Consider the following 18,263-nt stretch of genomic DNA (forward strand, 5'->3'; position numbering starts at 1 on the left):
ATCCTGAAATCTAATTTCTACCCACAGAGTACTAACAGAGGTGAGAATGCTACCATAGAGCCTAGCTGGCACTCTGATCATCTTGAAACACCACTTAACACTGTGCATGAGATCCAGTTATCATTGTACCTTAGCAAACAGACTGTGCTTTGAGTCACATTTGACACATGCATACACAAATAGAAAATACATAACTGAGTCAACTGAATTGAATAGGCTTGAAAACCCAAGTCTAAGTGCAGTTTGAAGGATAGGAGCACAGCCTCGGCCAAGTAAAGTAATTGGCCTCTTATACATATCACCGATTTCCTCTACATTTGACATCTGGGATACAGATGGTAACTCACAACACAGGTCAACCAACTAGCCTGGAACATTATAATCTTTTAAATAGCAATCCAATGTGAAATGTTCAGTAACTCCCATAACTGATAAATCAATATATCTGAAAGCTGATAGTAGGCAACTCGCTATAGAAATCATTGTAACTGTTAGGTAAACTGGACTAGTTAATGTAGGAAAGCAGGGGGTCCACGCCATCTGCAGTGGATTAGGTTGCTGAGGTTGTGTTTCTTTATTGCTGTGGTATAATTTATGGGAGGCAGCAATCGACTAAGCTATGGACTCATGCATAGATCTTGTTTAAGTGTTGGTTGGAGCATGCTGTGCAAATAATTCACAACAGAAAATTAAACTTTAAATTGGCAGGCCTTGCATTAAGTTACTCTGAAGAATTTCTGGAAAAAAAATAATTTGGTGAGATAAATGATACGGTTTGTTCTGATAAGTATAAATTGTATGTTTGGTATTGATTTTGTTTCACAAAGGTGATCTTGCCTGTTGAGATTCTTTCATTTGTTCCATGCACTGTTCATCAGTCAGGATAATGAGATGATGTTATCCAGTGCCCTAAAGGAAGTTCTTTAAACTTTTCAATTTGAGATGCACTTGAATGACTTGCACTCAGACTCTGAACGCTTATATATTTTAAAATTATTCATTCAGGGGGTGTGGACTTTGCTGGTTGGCCAGCATTTATTGCCAACCCTAGTTGCCCTTGAAGGTGGAAAAGAAGGCAAGGTTGTTTTCTTCGGAAAAGACACTAAATAATAATCTTTATTAGTGTCACAAGTAAGCTTACATTAGCACTGCAATGAAATTACTGTGAAAATCCCCTAGTCGCCACACCCCGGCGCCTGTTCGAGTACACTGAGGGAGAATTCAGAATGTCTAATTCACCTAATGAGCACGTCTTTCTGCACTTGTGGGAGGAAACTGGAGCACCCGGAGGAAACCCACGCAGACACTGGGAGAACGTGCAGACACCGCACAGTGACCCAAGCCAGGATTCAAACCCGGGTCCCTAGCGCTGTGAAGCAACATTGGTAACCACTGCTTTGATGTGGTCTTAAGTAATGCTAAGGGATTGACAAACAAACACTGGCCCTCAAACTTTCAAAGGGAAATATTAACAACTGATATTGTCAGGTATCAAGCACTACCAGGTCCGTTTTCCGAAGGGATATTTATCCCTCTCCTATGTTCTAACAGAATGCCTCAATTTGAAACATGATCCAGGATTTTACGTTCTCGTCCAGAGAGAAGGTGGTGGTGGGCTGCCTCCTTGAACCTCCGCTGTTCATGTGGTGTAGGTACATCCGCAGTGCTGTTAGGGTATGTGCTACAAATAAATATCGTCTCTTCTCTTTTGTAGCCTATTTGAAGTGGTGCTTGTCCCCCAGCCTCAGTTCTTCATGGATTTTTAAAGCAGTGGTATTCCAATTCTTTGGATGATACTGAAGCATTATTATATCTAATGGGGGCTCACCTTGTGTTAATGGCATTGACAATGTCAAGTTTAGTCCATGGAGAATGGTAGTCCTGGCCATAGGGGCTGGTTTAGCACGGCTAAATCACTGGCTTTGAAAGCAGACCAAGGCAGGCCAGCAGCACAGTTCAAATTCCCATACCAACTTCCCGAACAGGCGCCGGAATGTGGCGACTAGGGGCTTTTCACAGTAACTTCATTGAAGCCTACTTGTGACGATAAGCGATTTTCATTTCATTTCATTTTCATCTCATCACCTCAAGCTCAACCACATGAGCAGTGCTAGCTCCAGTTACATTGACTTATACCAACTCTAAACTGGAAATCTACCCTGCCAACTTTCCAGTGGCTAAAATGTTGACTTTTTCTTTGGTTCTAGAAGACTTAATGCCCTAAACATTTAGTTTTACTTCCATTTTTCAGTTTTCTCCCTCTTCTGAAAATTACTTGAGTCCTCCATGTACCTGAAGTGACCCTTTACCATGTGAAAGTCTAGCCAGGCAAGATTATTGGGCTCCCTGAATAATTTTTCCATTCCTGAATTCTGAGCACTTGAGTTAATTGTGTAGTTTTACAACCTCCCCAGCTGAATTCAGTTAACTCAGCACAAACCCATATCAAATATGCCACCTTAATGGGTCTGTGTAACTCAGCTACCCACTGAGCCATTGAAGGATAGCATTCTTTCATTTGAGAGGTAATTGTAGAGGAGCTCCCAGACCAAACCTTCTTGATACAGGAAGCAATCAGATGTGACAAAATGGAGTCTATAGATAAACTGTCTGCTCCAGGTAGAAGGTTAGTATGATAGGTGCCAAATATATAGGACGTTTAATTATAATAGACTTCCAAACTGTGTGGATAGTCAACGAAAGGAGAGCTCTCTGGTCTCTGCTGCAGAGGCTCGGGTCTAAAACTGTGATTCGTTCAGAGTAAGTTTGTAGCCTAACAACTGCAAAATAAATAAATGTTGGATCTCATGGTAAAGCAGCTGTCTTGTAATTTATTTTGTTTAACAGATGTGTACTCCTTCAAATTCCTTCCATCTGTTCCCTGCACTGTTTATCAGCCAACTAAGCAAATGATCTCACCTCGGGTCTTGGAAGAAAGCTGGTTTTGGACTTTACAATTACCAGCAGATGGCAGCAGAGTCGACTCAATTGGGAAGTAGCTTTCAGTGATGGAGAAATATTTCGAATTGGGGTCCATGATGGGGGTTCCTGAATTTGTGATGGAAAATTTGGACTTCTGTCATTACAGCTGAAATGCCTTCAGACCACATCCATTGCATCATAAACACTGATTGTTAGATGCCATTGTGCTGTATGTATTTTCAGGATCTTTCTGGAATACATGCTTTATTCCCTGCTATGGCAGTATTTCTGGACTGATTTACTCTTCTAAGTCTAATTCGCATTGTATGGTAAAGAAAATGGATTGACTCTGCATCTAAGCATGTTGTTGTGTCCAAAAGTTCTTTATGATAACCCTTGGTGCTGGAAAGGGAAAGTCGTCTTCTCAAGCACCAACAACCCCACGGTGATAAGAATAATGTTCAGCAAATAAAGTAGTGACTTGTGTGGCAATATTCATTGTGGGTGAATTAAGTGAAGCCTGCTACATTCTTTGCATTGGCGCATAACTTCCTGGTTCCCTAGCATCGCACTTGGGATACTGCCGTGATGCACCGGGGAATCCCTCAGAAGTTCCCATGTAAGTTTTAACCCGGCAATTGGGTAGCACAAGTGATTAGCACTGTGGCTTCACAGCGCCAGGGTCCCAGGTTCGATTCCCTGCTGGATCACTGTCTGTGCAGAGTCTGCACGTCCTCCGTGTGTCTGCATGGGTTTCCTCCGGGTGCTCCAGTTTCCTCCACAGTCCAAAGACGTGCAGGTTAGGTGGATTGGCCATGATAAATTGCCCTTAGTGACCAAAAAGGTTAGGAGGGGTTATTAGGTTACGGGGATAGGGTGGAAGTGAGGGCTTAATGGGTCGGTGCAGACTCGATGGGCCGAATGGCCTCCTACTGCACTGTATGTTCTATGTTCTAATTGCCCAGAAACGTTAACTTCCTCTGGAAATTTGCGTAGGGTTGGGATCCATCAAATAGAAGTGATGTAAATCGCTAACTTCAGATGGTTCTGCCAGTTTTCACCTGATAGTTAACTTAAAGAGTTAGGGGGGGAAATAAAATCACTTCCAATGCCGGAGTAACTACTTCAACAACCCAGACCCAACCTTGCATGGGACACCCCCTCCCATTCCCATGCACACAACCCAACCCTCGGCCTGACCTGTTCCACGCTTCTCGTTATAAAAATATTGTATTTATATAACAACGAACAGCAATAAAATACAAACCATAACAGTCATAAACATTCGCTCAACCTCAATGAACAATAAAACATATTAACAACAAATTAAATTAACACAAAATTAAGTTAAATAACCATAGAAAAAATAAAGAACACCCTCCTTCCCCCATTTGACCCCCTCCAATTTTATAAATCCCACCATGTCACTGATCCTCCAGAATTCTTCCAGGGCCGGGCATGCCCAGAACATATGGGCATGATTCGCTGGACTCCCCGAACACCTGGTGCACCTGTCCTCACCCCCAAAGAACCTACTCATCCGAGTCACAGACATATGGGCCCGATGCAGCACCTTAAATTGGATGAGACTAAGCCTCGCACATGAAGAGGAAGAGTTAACCCTCTCCAAGGCATCCGCCCAAGTCCCATCCTCTATCTGCTCCCCTAGATCCCCCTCCCATTTAGCCTTCAGCTCCTCCACTGACGACTCCTCCGCCTCCTGCATTATCTTATAAATGTCAGACACCTTCCCCTCCGACCCACACCCCCGAAAGCACTCTGTCCATCGCCCCCCGCGAGGGCAGTAAAGGAAATTCCTCCACCTGTCGCCTAGCAAATGCCTTTACCTGCAAGTATCTGAACATATTCCCTTGGGGGAGCCCAAATTTATCTTCCAATTCCCCCAGGCCCACAAACCTCCCGCCAATAAACAGGTCCCTCAATTTACTGATGCCCACCCTATACCACCCCCTAAATCCCCCATCAGTGTTCCCCGGGATGAACCGATGATTTCTACCTAATGGATCCTCCATCGAGTCCCCCGTTTTCCCCCCTATGCCGTCTCCACTGTCCCCAAATTCTTAGGATCAGCGCCACCACCGGGCTCGTGGTATACCTCTTAGAAGAGAGCGGCAATGGCGCCGTTACCAAGACACCCAGGCTCGTACCTCTACAAGATGCCATCTCCATTCTTTTCCACGCTGCCCCCCCCCCCCCCCCCCCACCACCACCACCATCACCCATTTACGCACCATTGACACATTGGCCGCCCAATAGTACTCCAAAAGGTTGGGCAGCACCAGCCCGCCTCTATCCCTCCCTCGCTCCAGGAAAACCCTCTTCACTCTCGGAGTTCCATGCGCCCGCACAAAGCTCAAAATACTGGTAGTCACCCTCCTAAAGAAGGCCCTGGGGACGAAGATGGGCAGGTACTGAAAGAGGAACAAGAACCTCGGAAGGACCGTCATTTTGACGGACTGCACCCTCCCCGCCAACGACAATGGCAACATGTCCCACCTTTTGAACTCCTCCTCCATCTGATCCACAAGCCTGGTGAAATTACGCTTGTGAAGAGTCCCCCAGTCCCTGGCCACCTGCACCCCCAGGTACCTAAAACTCTCCCCTGCCCCCTCAAGCTGGAGCCTACCAATTCCCCCCTCCTGGTCCCCAGGGTGCACCACAAACACCTCACTCTTGCCTAGATTTAGTTTATAGCCTGAAAAGGTCCCAAACTCAGCTAGCAGCTCCATCACCCCCGGCATCCCTCCCACTGGGTCCGCCACATACAGTAGCAGGTCATCGGAATACAACAACACCCTATGTTCCTCCCCATCTTGCACCAAACCTCTCCACCTCTCTGAATCCCTCAATGCCATCGCCAGCGGCTCGATTGCCAATGCAAACAACAAGGGGAACAGGGGGCAACCCTGCCTGGTCCCTCGGTAAAGCCGGAAGTACTCCGACCCCCTCCCATTCGTGGCCACACACTCCATCGGGGCCTCATACAGTAGCCTCACCCATCTAATAAACCCTTCACCAAATCCAAACCTCCCAATACCTCCCATAAGTACCCCCACTCCACAATCTCAGCCTCCCCCTCAATCGCCGGTATCATGATGACATTCAACAACCTCCGCACATTCGTGTTCAGCTGCCTTCCCTTAACGAAACCTGTCTGGTCCTTGTGTGCAACCCCTGGCACACAGTCCTCTATCCTGGTGGCCAGGATCTTTGCCAGCACCTTGGCATCCACATTAAGGAGAGATATGGGCCTGTACGAACCATACTGCTGGGGGTCCTTGTCCCTCTTTAAGATTAAAGAAATCAGCTCCTGCGACATCGTCGGGGGCAAAGTCCCCCCCCCCCCCTCCCATGCCTCATTAAGTGTCCGCACCAACAGGGGGCCCACTAGGTCCACAAACGTTTTATAAAACTCCACTGGGAACCCATCCGGCCCCGGCGCCTTCCCTGACTGCATCTGCCCGATCCCCTTAACCAGCTTCTCCAACTCAAATCGGCACCCCCCAACCCCTCCACCTACTCCTCCTGCACCTTCGGGAAAGATAGCCCGTCGAGAAAACTCTCCATTCCCCTCCTCTCCACCGTTGGCTCCGACCGGTACAGTTCCCCGTAAAAGTCCTTGAAGACCTCATTGACCTCTACCCCCTTCCGCACCACATTCCCACTCTTATCTCTCACTCCAGCAATTTCCCTAGCCGCATCCTGCTTGCGGAGCTGATGAGCCAGCATCCTACTCGCCTTTTCACCATGTTCATACACTGCCCCTTGTGCCTTTCTCCACTGTGTCTCCGCCTTTCTAGTGGTCAACAAATCAAATTTAGCCTGTAGGCTGCGCCTCTCCCCCAACAATCCCCCCTCTGGTGCCTCTGCGTACCTCCTATCTACCTCCAGGATCTTCCCCTCCAGTCTATCCCTCTCATTCCTCTCCCTGTGTGCCCGGATGGATATCAGATCCCCATGAATCACTGCCTTCAGGGCTTCCCGGACCTCCCCCGTATCATTCACCTCGAGGTACCCCTCAATACTTGCCCGGACCCTCCTGCACACCACCTCCGCCAACAATCCCACATCCAACCGCCACAACGGGCGCTGGTCCCGCACCTCCCCCATCTCCAAATCCATCCAATGCGGAGCGTGGTCGGAGATTACAATGGCCGAATACTCTGCCTCTTCCACGCTCGGAATCAGTCCCCTACTCACCATGAAGTCGTCTATCCGCGAATAAACCCTATGTACATGGGAGAAAAAGGAATACTCCCGAGCCCTCGGCCTCACAAACCTCCATGGATCCACCCCTCCCATCTGGTCCATAAACCCCCTCAGCACCTTGGCCGCCGCCGGCCTCCTACCCATCCTTGAACTGGACCGATCCAGTGAAGGATCCAACACCGTATTGAAGTCCCCACCCATAATCAGACCTCCCGCCTCTAGATCTGGGACACGTCCCAGCATACGCCTCATAAAGCCCGCATCATCCCAATTTGGGGCATACACATTAACAAGTACCACCTTCTCTCCCTGTAGCCTGCCCCTTACCATAACAAACCTATCCTCCTTATCCGCCACCACCTCAGATGCCTCAAACGACACATTTTTCCCCACCAGAATCGCCACCCCCCGGTTCTTCACATCCAACCCGGAGTGGAAAACCTGCCCTACCCACCCCTTCCTCAGACGGACCTGGTCCGCCACCTTCAGGTGGGTCTCCTGAAGCATTGCCACATCTGCCTTTAGCCCCCTCAGATGAGCAAGTACCCTAGACCGCTTCACCGGTCCATTCAGTCCTCTTTCATTCCAGGTAACCAATCGGATCAGAGGGCATCTCGCCTCCCCCGCCGACTAGCCATAGCCCGTCGACTGCCCGCCCCAGGCCAGCACCCCCCGCCCGACCCAGTCCCCACAGCGACAGCACCTCACCTCTGTCCCCCCCGGCCCACACCAGCTCCTTCCTGACCCTGCCAGCAGCAACCCGGTATTCCCCTTTTTTCCCCCCCCTCCCTTCCCTCCCAGGCTAGGAACCCTCCTAGGAACCCGTCCTCCATTGTACTTCCGTGGGTCAGCTAACTTCTGCTGACCCTCGGAAACTCCCGCCAAAACCCAACCCCTCCCAAAGTGGGATCGTCTCCCCTCCTGTCGCTCCTCAAGGCATCGCTCCAGCGCGGGAAGGAGCCAGTAAAGACCCCCCCCCCGCCATCTCCAGCCCCGCAATGCGGGAAACAAGAGGAAAGCCCGCGCTTTCGCACTGCCCCACCACACCCTACTGACAGAGCTCCCAAATACCAGCCCCACCCCATACCCTCAACCCCATACAGAATACAACAAACCCCCCAACCCCCTCCCCCCCCCCCCCCCAGCAATATACAAAACTCAAACCATGCCCCCCAACAGAAAACAGAACAAAACCCAAATAAATAACCGTATCAAAAGTACAGAAAAAACACAGCAACAGCAGAACCAGCAATAAAACATTACAACCGGCCCCACAACCCCCAACCCCTAGTTCGAGTCCAGCTTCTCCATCTGCACAAAGGCCCACACCTCCTCCGGGGAATCAAAATAGTAATGCCGCTCCAAATAAGTTACCCACAAGCGCGCAGGCTGCAACATTCCGAATTTTATTTTCTTCTTGTGGAGCACCTCCTTCGTCCGATTAAACCCGGCCCGCCGCTTGGCCACCTCCGCACTCCAATCCTGGTAGATCCGTACTACCGCATTCTCCCAATTGCTGCTCTTTACCCTCTTGGTCCAGCGCAGCGCTGAGGACCCGGGTTCGAATACCGGCCCTGGGTCACTGTCCGTGTGGAGTTTGCACATTCTCCCCATGTCTGCGTGGGTTTTACCCCCACAATCTAAAGATGTGCAGGTTAGGTGGATTGACCACGCTAAATTGCCCTTTAATTGGAGAAAAAACAATTGGGTATTCTAATTTTTTTTTTAAAGCAGTGTTTCTTATCCCTCTCCGTCCCAGTTGCTCCATGATCATAGACTGGGGGAGCATTTCGGTGCTCCTGTCTCACCTAGCTTGAGTGAGGAAGATTGGACGGGACTGGAACTTTCTAAATCCAAGAGTGGCAATCTGATGGCGATTGCCACTCTGAGGAAGTTACAGAGAACAAAGAAAAGTACAGGAACGGCCCTCCAAGCCTGTGCCGATCATGGTGCCCTAACTGAAAAAAGAAACCTCTGCCTTCACTCTGTCTGTATCCCTCTATTTCCTCCCTATTCATGTATCCATCCAGATGCCTCCTTAAATGTTGCTAATGTGCCTGCTTCCACCACATCCTCTGGCAGCGCGTTCCAGGCACCCACCACTCTCTGCGTGAAATCTTGCCCCGCACATCCCCCTTAAACTTTTTCCTTCTCACCTTGAACCTGTGCCCCCTTATAATTGGCACTTAAGTATCTGACTATCCACACTGTCTATGCCTCTCATAATTTTATAGACGTCTATCAGGTCTCCCCTCAGCCTCCGTCATTCCAGTGAAAACAATCCTTATATTCAATCTCTCCTCATAGCCAACATCCTCACGACCAGTCATCACCCTGGTGAACCTTCTTTGTACTCTCTCCAAAGCTTCCACATCCTCCTGATAATGTGGTGACCGGAACTGCACGCAATACTCCAAATGCGGCCTAACCAAGGTTTTATATGGCTGCAACATGATTTCCCAATTCTTGTACTCAATGCCCCGGCTGATGAAGGCAAGCATGCCATACGCCTTCTTAATCACCTTGGCCACCTGTGTTGTCACTTTTGGGGAACTGTGGACCTGCAAGCCCAAATACCTCCATGTTAATGTTCCGAAGGGTTCTGCTATTTACACTATAATTCATACCTATGTTTGATTCTCAAAAATGCATCACCTCACATCTGGATTAAACTCCATCTCCCATTTCTGTGCCCAATTTCCAGTCTATCTATAGTCAGTTGTATCCTCTGATCATCCTCGGCACTATCAGCAACTCCGCCAATCTTCGTGGCATCCTCAAACTTACTAATTAGGTCATCACATTTTCATCCAGATCATTTGCATATACTACAAACAACCGAGGTCCCAATACTGATCCCTGCAGAACACCACTAGCTACAGATCTCTATTCAGGAAAAACACCCATCCACTGCTACTCTGTCTGTATCCACCTAGCCGGCCCACCCCAAATCCCATGTGATTTTAGTTTTTGTACCAGTCTGCTATGTGTGACCTTGTCAAACGTCTTACTAAAGTCCAATTGCCTTTGCCTTGAGAACACATTCTGATGCTGAGCGTAAATAAGAACAGGTCAAGAAGGAAGGCCTTACCTTGATCTACGGCATCAATAAATTTCACCAGGATTTAAATTAATGTAATTTTAATTGTGGGTTCATGTACACACAAGATGCACCTTACGGTTACATCAATTACTCAGCATTCTTATTGTCAGAATGAACAATATCCCTTGTTTTGTTTTTATTCCCTCCTCTTCAGAACGCAGGAATTGATTCTGTGCACATTCCAGGTCTTTATCCAAGTGATGTGTATCAGTTGGCATTTGGCCATAGGACATATCATCACTGAGTTTAATCTAATCTTCACCCAACATTCGCATCTGCATAAAAAGGAATACAAAGATCAAAAAGAAACATGAAAGATTGGCAAAGTGAAACTGTTTCCATTGGCCCAACCTGCCAACATGGTGATCCAGTGGAGAGGGTTGCAAACGCCAACCACTAATCCCTCTCCAAAACCCAGCCCACAGTTAGTGGTTTCCTGTTACAGATAAAATGGCCAGTCATTAAAGTCAAAGTGCTGTTCTTCAACTTGTGCTGAGTTACACTTAAAATTGCATTGCCTTTTGTAGATTCCTAGCTATCCTAGATTTTATGCTCTATATTGTTCTTGTATGAGCATTCAAATCGCAGACACAGGCTAAGTTGTTGCACTGTCTATCTGGGTTAGCATTAGAATTTACAAAAGAAAAATACATTGATAAATTTCCTGGAAAATCTGTACCTATTCGTACGGCATCAGAGGAAATAACTGGCAAGGGCTGCATAGCCACTTCACACTTTCCTTGAGGCATTGTAGAGTGGTCACTCTCCTTGTGGTGCACAAAATACTTAAATGGATCAATACAAAAGGCCAAAGAGAGTGATTAGAGTGGGACATAAGCTGCCCCTTTGTGATATCATCTGAAAGCATGGTGTTCGTATTCACATGTACACTGACAACATTGCCCTCCACCTCACCACCATCTCTTTGACAAGAAGTTATCAAGCTGCTTATCTAACATCCTGTACTCGATGAACAATTGCTTTCAATTAAATATTAGGACGGGTAAAGCCACTGTTTTCGGCTCAAATTACATTTTCCAGCTACTGATTTCAATCCCTCTCCCTGGTCACAGTAAGACTTTTGGACAATTGTTGGGTAAACTCTTACATGGGAACTTCCTAGAGGGATTCCCCAGTGCATCATCAGGGTATCCCCTAAATGCAACACTGGGGAACCAACAAGTTATGGGACATAGAGAAAAAAATTTGGAAGGAAATTGCAGGGGTCCAACTATTATAGTAGTTTTAATGGAGGACTTGAATTATCTGAATATAGATTGGAATAGTAAGGCAGAGAAGGGCAAGAATCTGAGTAGTTTCTGGAAGATTCCCACAGCAGTGTGTTTCTAGTCGAACAAATAAGGAGCCACTGATGGACCTGGTTCTTGGGAATGAGTGCATCAAGTGGATCAAGGGTCAGCCTGTAAACAATTAGGGATCAGTGAAGATTGAATCATAAGTTTTAAATTGGCTATGGAAAAGGACAAGGTCCTGAATTTACAGGATGACTTGGTGCCTGCCATCCTGAGAGATGGCAAGGAATGCATTGCCTGCCAATTCCAACAGACCCACTGTCATTTCACACTCAATTGAGCATTGATTGGCAATTGGTGGAACATCTGTTCATCTTTCGATGGAAGTCCCACCTCCGAGAACTGATGGTGAATCAGATTGGCTAACAGCTCTCCAGCCCCTCCAGTCACAGTGCTGAAGTGGCTGGAAGAGTAAGTCCCAGGACCGCATAGCAAATGAGTATGAGGGTTACGGGAGGGTAGGGGATTCACCGGGGTCAGGTGGGGAACAATCTCGGTTGGATTGTAGGATAGGTTGGGGGGGCGGAGAGGAAGGGCCAGAGGTCCCAGGTTCCTGAGAAGCGGGTGCCCCAAATTTGAAGGGGCCTTCAGATTAAGGTGTTTCTCAAATCCGAAGATCCCTTGATCCAATGCTAAAGTGATCAATGTGAAGAAGAAACGGTGTGTTTATGACAGATGTCAAGTGGATAATACAACCAAGAATGAGGTTGTGTATAGAAGGTGTTCAGAGGGGATTTGAAAAAAAGCAAATAAGCAAAGCCGAGAAAGTATGAAAAGAGATTGTCAGCAGGTGTAAAAAGGAATCCGGAAGTCTTCTATGGGCATATAAATGGTAAAAGGGTAAAAAATGTTGCACCCAGCAGGGGCAGCACGGTGGCCTAGTGGTTAGCACAACTGCCTCACGGCGCTGAGGTCCCAGGTTTGATCCCGGCTCTGGGTCACTGTCCGTGTGGAGTTTGCATATTCTCCCCGTGTCTGCGTGGGTTTCGCCCCCACAACCCAAAAATGTGCAGAGTAGGTGGATTGGCCACGCTAAATTGCCCCTTAATTGGAAAAAATAATTGGGTAATCTAAATTTATAAAAAAAAAAATTAAAAAAAATGTTGCACCCTTGATCAAAATAGGAGTGAAAAGTAGTCCAGCAACTTTCAGGCCAGTCATCTGAACCTTGGTGATGAGGAATCATCCTGAAATTATAATTTATGATAATTTGAGAAATATAATGTGATTCATTTGGTAGGAAGAGCACAACGAAAAAAACAAAATAAAGGGTGCAGGAACAAAGGAACCTGGGTGTATATGCACATCGTTGAAGGTGGCAGAACAAGTTTTAGAGTGGCGAACAAAAAATACAGCATTCTAGGTTTATTAATAGGGGCATAGAGTGCAAGAGCAAGGAAGTTGTTAAACTTGTATAATACATTGATTCAGCCTCAACTGGTCTATTAGTCCCACTTCTGGAGGCCATACTTAAAGAAGGATATGAAGGCGTTGGAAAGAGTGCAGGAAAGTTTCTCAAGAATTATGACAGGGATGAGAAAATTCAGTCGTACGGGAAGATTGGAGAATTATGGAACAAACAGTGTTAGACCATAAGACCATAAGACATAGGAGTGGAAGTAAGGCCATTCGGCCCATCGAGTCCACTCCGTTCCTTGAAGAAAAGAAAGTTGAGAGGGGATTTGATTCAAAATCATGTGGGGTATTAACCAAGCAAATGGGGGAAAACTACTGTTCCTGTTGGTGGCAGGATTGGGAACTAGAGGACACAGATTTAAGGTAATTGCCAAAAGAAGGAATAGCGACGTGGGGGTGGCACTAGGTTAATTGGTCTTTCGGAGGGCCAGCACAGACACAACTGGCCGAGTGGTCCATTTCTGTGCGATAACCGTTCTGTAATTGAACGTTCTTGCTGTCGGTCACCATTTCCATTAAATTAACAGCACAGCTCTGTTATCCTTCCCCTGCCCCAAATCCCCACTACACAAGTATTAGATCACCATAGTTATTGGAGGTTATTGAGGGCAAGCAATTAGCTACCGATAATGATTGACAGTCTGGTAACTCCCACTCAGTGCACATGACAACTGAGATTTCTGCTCCTCGCCTCGCCTTTAATTATTCCCTACATCTACTCTGGTTCAGTGAATCCAATTAAGTGCCTCAAACTGAGGCCTGAAGCCACCAAAGGAAATCATGTTAAACCTGCAGAAGTGGAGCTGTCAACACCATTCCATTCTACAACTATCATAACAGCAAGTGCTGAATAGGCAAGGCCACTATAGCGTTCATCCAAATCCCCATGTAAATAATATTTAAAATTCCACTATTCAGCCAGACAATTTGTCTGCATATGAATAAAGATTAATGAAGGATAATTATTCTTAGTGTAACAAGCAGGGGCTGTTTAGCACAGGGCTAAATCGCTGGCTTTGAAAGCAGACCAAGGCAGGCCAGCAGCACGGTTCGAGTCCCGTAACAGCCTCCCCGAACAGGCGCCGGAATGTGGCGACTAGTGACTTTTCACAGTAACTTCATTTGAAGCCTACTCGTGACAATAAGCGGTTTTCATTTTTTCATTCAAGTAGGCTTATATTAACACTGTAATGAAGATACTCTGAAAATCCATGGGGGTAAGTACTGGGGTCAACTGTGAGGTTTCTGGATGGGGTTCCACGAGAGGCTAAGTGGCGAGGTTCAGGAATGGGCTGCATCCCGGCCTAATGACCCTCTTATTGGGGAAGGTGACTACAGTGTGATTAGAACCCTACACTCGGGCAGCAGTGTGAGAACAAAATGAAAAACTGCTTGGAAGTTCAAATCCACTTGTCAGGGAGGTTTGCATGCCAGGAATTAGCGTAAGGGTGAATGGCTGTGGCTGATGGAAGGTTGGTTAACTCTGCAGCCCTTGCAACCTGAGAGAATGAGGGTGCCCTCTGGGGATGTGTTTGACATTGTAATTGAAGTCTTCACACAAATCAGTTGTGCCTTGTCTAACACGAGGCACAGTTGCCTAATCGGCTCCCTCACCTTCCCTTGACTAATCAATTGTGCCAATTAAAGCAAGAGAGCCAAACATGAGTGCCACTGATTTGAGCCCAAGTTCTTAACCCTTGTATAGGTTGCTTTAGATTGCACCCCCATTTCCGTCATTTAAAAAAAAAACATTATTACAGTTTTGTTTGCACTTCAGCCCCACAATCATGATCTATGGGCACCAGGTGTGGAGAGGGGGCAGTGAAGGAGGAGCAACTCATAACCCTGCCCCTGTCCAAACACTCCATATACAGGTCCAGGCAGTGGGCAGCTGAGGAGGTCATCTGACTCGACTGTCTATCCATCTTACCGGTTGGCTCTGGAGAGGGAGCATGTAGTTACCACAGGCACCATAAGGCCTCCTCAGCCTGCTGGGCCCATGCGAGACTACAGTGCCTTATTGACCCTTTTAATCACATTTTAGTTTGATCTTTTAAGTTTAATTTGTGATTTGGCTTTGTTGAAGGCAGTGTCCCTTTAAGGGGTTGCCCTTTTAATTTGTCCTTCAGTTTATTTAATTCAGTTTATTTGTTTTAATTAAAATAGTTGGAGCAAAGTTCTTGTGCCTTATATAGGTTGCTTCAGACTGCGACCCCTTTTTCAGTTATTTTAAAAAGACCTATTGCAGTTTTTATGCACTTCTACTCCAAGATCCCAATCTGTAGACACCCAGTATGGAAAGAGGCAGGGAAGAAGAAGCTCCTCGTAAACCTGCTCCTGGGCCTGGCCACACTCGCCATAAACGGGTCCAGGCAGCGAGCGACCGAGGGGGCCGTCCAACCCAACTGTCTGCCTCTCTAGATTTGGGGTGGTTGTCCCTGGAGAGGGAGCACGCAGAGTCCACCATTCATTGTCAAGGCCTTCCATGCAAAGTGGGCACTGCAAGGTCTGGGATACCTTTGTGACCCTCCCCTCTCCCCCACTCGTGTTTTGGTTTGATATTTTGAGTTTAATTTGTGATTTGGTTTTGTTTTAAGGCAGGTCCCCTTTTAAAGGGCTGCCCCTTTAGTCTGTCAGTTTGTTTGTTTTAGTTTTTTTGGTTATTTCATTTTCACCAAAATAATTGAAAGTGTTGGCCCCAAGCATTGAACTCCAATGATCATGCAAGTTAACATTACACAGATTACACTGTGTACCCCTATGCAAGGAATGATGGTGTTGTCAATCATCAATAACCGATTCAAGGACATGATGGAAGCGCATTTTTGAGGTGCCCTGTGAGGATTCAGAAGCTGGTCCCATGCATCCACTCAACTGGACAGCACGGTAGCACAAGTGGATAGCACTATGGCTTCACAGCGCCAGGGTCCCAGGTTTGATTCCCCGCTGTGTCACTGTCTGTGCGGAGTCTGCACATTCTCCCAATGTCTGCGGGGTTTCCTCCGGATGCTCCAGTTTCTTCCCACAGTCCAAAGACGTGCAGGTTAGGTGGATTGGCCATGACAAATTGCCCTTAGTGCCCAAAAAGGATAGGAGGGGTTATTCAGTTACGGGGATAGGGTGGAAGTGAGGGCTTAAGTGGGTCAGTGCAGACTCGATGGGCCGAATGGCCTCCTTCTGCACTCTTGTGTTCTATATGCCCTTTCACCTAACAGCAGGTATTGGGGGGGGGGGGGGGGGGTTTGGAGGGTGTGAGATGTAATGGGGAGGTGCTCACTAAGGGGGACCACATGAGTGGATGTCATGGAGGGTTGAGGGTCAGGGCAGCAGCAAAGGCTTTGACATGCACGTGGCCAGGGACAGCGCCCCGTTGAGGAGGGGGAGGCTGGCCCTATAGCTGTTCCAGATGCAGCAGCATAGATGGTGGAGCCTCTCCACCACTACTGGTGGCAAAGGCAAAGGGTCTTCCGATATCGGACATCCTCTTTTCAGATGTTGAATTTCAATGTCAGAGAAGACTGCGTCTGTTCCCGATGATGGCGGACCACCTTTGCCAGGTCCTGCAAGACCTGGCACCACATGGAATGGAAGGACACATAAGAACATAAGAACTAGGAGCAGGAGTAGCCCATCTGGCCCCTCGAGCCTGCTCTGCCATTCAATTAGATCATGGCTGATCTTTTGTGGACTCAGCTCCACTTTCCGGCCCAAACACCATAATCCTTAATCCCTTTATTCTTCAAAAAACTATCTATTTTTACCTTAAATGCATGTAATGAAGGAGCCTCAACTACTTCACTGGGCAAGGAATTCCATAGATTCACAACCCTTTGGGTTAAGAAGTTCCTCCTAAACTCAGTCCTAAATCTATTTCCCCTTATTTTGAGGCTATGTCCCCTAGTTCTGCTTTCACCCGCCAGTGGAAACAACCTGCCGGCATCTATCCTATCTATTCCCTTCATAATTTTAAATATTTTTATAAGATCCCCTCTCATCCTTCTAAATTCCAACGAGTACAGTCCCAGTCTACTCAACCTCTCCTCATAATCCAACTCCTTCAGCTCTGGGATTACCAGTGAATCTCCTCTGCACACCGTCCAGTGCCAGAACGTCCTTTCTTAAGTAAGGAGACCAAAACTGAACACAATACTCCAGGTGTGGCCTCACTAACACCTTATACAATTGCAACATAACCTCCCTAGTCTTAAACTCCATCCCTCTAGCAATGAAGGACAAAATTCCATTTGCCTCCTTAATCACCTGTAAACCAACCTTCTGTGACTCATGCACTAGCACACCCAAGTCTCTCTGCACAGCGGCATGCTTTAATAATTTATCGTTTAAATAATAATCCCGTTTGCTGTTATTCCTACCAAAATGGATAACCTCACATTTGTCAACATTGTATTCCATCTGCCAGACCCTAGCCCATTCACTTAACCTATCCAAATCCCTCTGCAGACTTCCAGTATCCTCTGCACTTTTCGCTTTACCACTCATCTTAGTGTCATCTGCAAACTTGGACACATTGCCCTTGGTCCCCAACTCCAAATCATCTATGTAAATTGTGAACAATTGTGGGCCCAACACGGATCCCTGAGGGACACCACTAGCTACTGATTGCCAACCAGAGAAACACCCATTAATCCCCACTCTTTGCTTTCTATCAATTAACCAATCCTCTATCCATGCTACTACTTTACCCTTAATGCCATGCATCTTTATCTTATGCAGCAACCTTTTGTGTGGCATATTGTCAAAGGCTTTCTGGAAATCCAGATATACCACATCCATTGGCTCCCCGTTATCTACTGCACTGGTAATGTCCTCAAAAAATTCCACTAAATTTGTTAGGCATGACCTGCCCTTTATGAACCCATGCTGCGTCTGCCCAATGGGACAATTTCTATCCAGATGCCTCGCTATTTCTTCCTTGATGATAGATTCCAGCATCTTCCCTACTACCGAAGTTAAGCTCACTGGCCTATAATTTCCTGCTTTCTGCCTACCTCCTTTTTTAAACAGTGGTGTCACGTTTGCTAATTTCCAATCCACCGGGACCACCCAAGAGTCTAGTGAATTTCGGTAAATTATCACTAGTGTATCTGCAATTTCCCTAGCCATCTCTTTTAGCACTCTGGGATGCATTCCATCAGGGCCAGAACATTTGTCTACCTTTAACCCCATTAGCTTGCCCATCACTACCTCCTTAGTGATAACAATCCTCTCAAGGCCCTCACCTGTCATAGCCTCATTTCTATCAGTCGCTGGCATGTTAT

The 18,263-nt window shown here is 46.9% G+C and overlaps 1 protein-coding gene across 3 annotated transcripts in view; it reads left to right on the forward strand.

Moving 5' to 3' along the window:
* The window catches only part of LOC119951706 (probable E3 ubiquitin-protein ligase MID2), a 444,841-nt gene that overhangs the window by 227,004 nt on the left and 199,574 nt on the right, over positions 1-18,263 (forward strand). The window lies entirely within an intron of this gene.

Source organism: Scyliorhinus canicula, chromosome 17, assembly GCF_902713615.1.
Source record: "Scyliorhinus canicula chromosome 17, sScyCan1.1, whole genome shotgun sequence".
NCBI classification, from domain to species: Eukaryota; Metazoa; Chordata; class Chondrichthyes; order Carcharhiniformes; family Scyliorhinidae; genus Scyliorhinus; species Scyliorhinus canicula.